This window comes from Arvicanthis niloticus, chromosome 5 (assembly GCF_011762505.2).
Source record: "Arvicanthis niloticus isolate mArvNil1 chromosome 5, mArvNil1.pat.X, whole genome shotgun sequence".
NCBI classification, from domain to species: Eukaryota; Metazoa; Chordata; class Mammalia; order Rodentia; family Muridae; genus Arvicanthis; species Arvicanthis niloticus.
The window spans coordinates 24,339,644-24,343,546 of record NC_047662.1 but is presented as its reverse complement, the minus strand read 5'-3'; the positions used below and the strand labels follow the sequence as shown (position 1 = coordinate 24,343,546).

General features: G+C 44.5%; 1 non-coding gene across 1 annotated transcript; it reads right to left on the bottom strand.

Annotated features, from left to right (window-relative positions):
• Window positions 1-384: 384 nt before the first annotated feature.
• LOC117709668 (U7 small nuclear RNA) lies at window positions 385-443 on the bottom strand. Its single transcript, XR_004606916.1, has one exon. It is a non-coding gene; the product is annotated as a U7 small nuclear RNA (small nuclear RNA).
• Window positions 444-3,903: the final 3,460 nt, after the last annotated feature.

Sequence of the window (3,903 nt, the reverse complement as noted above, 5' to 3'; positions counted from 1 at the left end):
AGAAGCAATTCATCAACCTAAGGAAAGAGAACTATTTACAATGATAATCAATGGATGAGAGAAACAAAATGAAAAATAAGGACACAGCATAGCGCACATGAGATATGCACACCAACTGCTCTATCTGGGTGACTCACGGAGTCTCCATAGGAACACAGGGAGGCGGGTCCTCTCTGGGCCAGCTCCATAGCTGAGAGGACTCAGAGCAGCAGAGAGCAATATCTAAGATACAATTGCCAAGGACCAGCATTGGCTTGGTTGGGGGTCCTGAAGAAGGGGTGTTTGGAAGCTGTAGACAAAACAATGCGAAGTCAGTGATGGGTGCAAGCTGACAGCTCTGTGATCTGCTTGAGATAGCTCTCTAGACAGTTCTCTGGGAAGCTCATGGGTTTTCTGACCAAAGTCAGAAAACCTGATAGAAGAATTCTAAAAGAACTGTGTTGGCTCTCTAGGTAGCTCTCTCTAGGTAGCTCTCTCTTGCAGACCAGTCTTTTATTTAAATATCAGTTCAGTCATTTACTCCATGTAGCAGGATACTTATTCTGCTACATTGTATTCACAGTGGAGCTTGGTGATTAGGCAGTAGAAGAGGAGGTGGAGCTGGGGGAGAAAGAGAGGAAGGGGAAGGGAAAGAAAGAGGAAGGAGAGGGAAGAAATATTGGAAGGGGAGGAGAAGAAGGAGGCTATCAGCCATGGAGAACCACAGATGGGTCAAAAGCTGTCCTGGGTAGCAACTTCTATCAAAAGGTTAGATATTGGGTAACAACTCTAATTGTGTGGGCATCTTGTTAATTGAGCATTTCCAAATATATAAATCCTTTAGATAATCATTAAGTTTTAAGAGTCTCATTTCTACTGGGTACTTCAAGGATGCCAGATATTGTCTGGGGTTCGATGCAGCATGGGGGATTGGCAGAGCCATCCCTCATGCTGGTGTCTCTGGGGTCTAGTTGCAGCACGCTTGGCCTCTGGCTGCTTCTAGCTGTGGTGCACATGGCTTCTGGCTACTTCTAGTGCAGAACATGGTGGCCAGAGCTAAGCAGAGCGGCCCCCACCAATTAGATAGCCATGCTGAGGCTTTTCTAGATATCACCCCTGCAACCCCAGGTTCCCTTTGATTATCCCATGAATCAGAATTTTATGACCTTAGCCCTTTGGTTCTTAGAAAAGAACAGCAAGTACATTTTTTAAACATAGCAAATGAACTCAGAGATCTACCTGTCTTTGTAAACACAAACAATAAACTTAGCTAGGTGGGCTCCCACCCTGAAATCACCATTCTCACCACACCTATACCTAAATTTGCTCTGTTCCAGGCTGACCTTGAACTCAAAAGTCTGCCTGCCTTTGTAAACACAAACAATAAGCTTTGATGGGTAGGATATTGCCATGAGATCACCACTACTAAACTCTATTTATCATCTTTCTTAATCTTTCTGACAAGCTGGCTCTTTAGTTCAGCTGCCTTTGTTCTTTCGGGTCCATGGAGTCCCACATACAGTTCATGTTGCATCCCTATATTTTGCATAGTTGAGAAATTCTGTAAAGGATGGCTCTTACACTGATTTATATATCCTCGAACTTATGTTTTCAGAGTTCTTTCCCACAGCATTAAGGGCTGCCTTAAAGTTCTTATCATCACAGAGACACATTCTTACTTCCTGGAATTATGCTGCCTCTGATTATCAAGGAGTTATTAACTTTGGCAGAAAGCACATTCCCCCAAAGGAGGGACATAAAGTAAAATATGTACATTATTATACAAACAAGCTTTATGCCTACAGCTACTGTCAGCACTCATGGAGGCCCACACACTGCTGTCGCTGCTCCAGGGGCAGGAACCATGTTAAGCTGTCCTTTCTGCAGCCATGCAGGAATGTTGGCAACACATTAGCACCTCCTAACTCAGTGCCTGGACAGACAGTAAGCAAGAGGCTCTCCTGAGTTCCCTGAACAATGTACAGTGACACTGTCAGCATGGAGCAGGACAGCTGTCACCTTGCCCTACCTGGAGAGTTTGTGGAGCCTCACGACTGACCCACTGTGGCTCCAGAGAGACAGATATGGATGCAGTGAGCTAATCCAGATCCCTAATTTTATTTTTAGGAGTCTCTCTTTGATCTGGAATTTGTTGGTTACCTAGACTGCATGGCCAGTGAACCACATAAGTCTACCTGTCTCTGTTTTCCCAGCACCAAGATTACAGACACGTATCACTATGCCCAGTCTTTATCCTATTAGTTAGTTAGTAAGTTAGTTTTTTAAATAGGATTTCTCTGTGTAGCCCAAGATTTCCTGTAATTAGCTCTATAGGCCAGGATGAGCTCAAACTCACAGAGATCCTCTGCCTCTGCCTCTGCCTCTGCCTCTGCCTCTGCCTCTGCCTCTGCCTCTGCCTCTGCCTCTGCCTCTGCCTCTGCCTCTGCCTCTGCCTCTGCCTCTGCCTCTGCCTCTGCCTCTGCCTCTGCCTCTGCCTCTGCCTCTGCCTCTGCCTCTGCCTCTGCCTCTGCCTCTGCCTCTGCCTCTGCCTCTGCCTCTGCCTCTGCCTCTGCCTCTGCCTCTGCCTCTGCCTCATGTTGGAATTAAAGATATGTGCCACCATGTCCAACTATTTTTATTACATTTTATAATAAAATTTTTTTCATACAATATATTTTGAACATATTCTTTCCCTTCTTCCAAGTCCTCCCAGATCCTCTCAACTTCCCTACCCACCCAACATCATGTTCTCTCTCCCCTCTCAAAAATCAACCAAACAAAACAAACTCGAGAAAACAAAGACAAAAAAAACACCATACTATAAAACAACAACAACAACAACAAAACACACATAAAAAAACATGGAGTCTGTTTTGTGTTGGCCAGCTATTCCTGGGCATGGAGCCTGGCCTGGTCTGTGGTTGGTACCCAATGACACTCCATTGAAGAAGACTGATTTCCCTCTCTAGGCAGGCATTCACTGTTATAGCTTCTTGGTTAGGGGTGGGACTTTGTGTGTTTTGCTTTTGTTTGTTTTGTTTTTCTTTAAAAATAGGTTCTGAGGACCAGTCAGGTGTTCATGACTGCAGGCAAGTACATTTACCAATGGTGCCATCTCCTCAAGCTCCTGGGCCTAGGTTTTTTACTGGGTACCTATGTTGCATTATCTTCTCAGATACTTTGTATCTAAAATTAAAGTCTTTCAAAGTTGCTTGCATGTTTTACATGCTGGGTCTTGTCCTATTTCCCCATGCAGAAAGTTAACCTCTCTCTGACTGTACCTATCTCTCCACCACATTCTGTGTTCAGGGCTTGCTTTGTCCACAGGTTTCTCCTTGTTTGTCCTTTTCTTCTCACCAAACTGCACATTTCACACCTTCCCCTCTGCCACTGTCCTCAGTTCTCACTATAAATATGGCTAAACGAAGCCAGCATGGCAATGCCATAGATTGAATGCTATCCTGTGCTCTCTTTAAACATTTTAATTACATTTGACTCAAATTCTCAGGACTTAGGACAAAACAGCTGGACTCTTTGACAGAATGTAACAGTAATGGCCACCAATGCAGTTCCTAATAATGTCCCTGTTCCCATCTAAAACCTCATGAGCTGTCTTTTACACTTCTGGCTATATCTGATGTCATGAGTGGGCTTTACACTTTTGGCTACATCTGGTGTCATGAGTGGTCTTTACACTTCTGGTTACATCTGGCCTTCCACCTCCTGCTAGAATAAGGTCTCTTTGCATCGTTCTAGAACTTGCTTCTCTAGCCCAGAGCTCCTCACTCTACAAATGTCTTCCATATATCAGCCTGGGGTTGGGGGCTGTGGACAACTTGGTCAGTTTTATCATAGCAACAAGCCCAGCTTTTGGTGCCAATTTTTCTGTTTTGGTTACTGTTCTCATTGCTGTGACAGAATCCC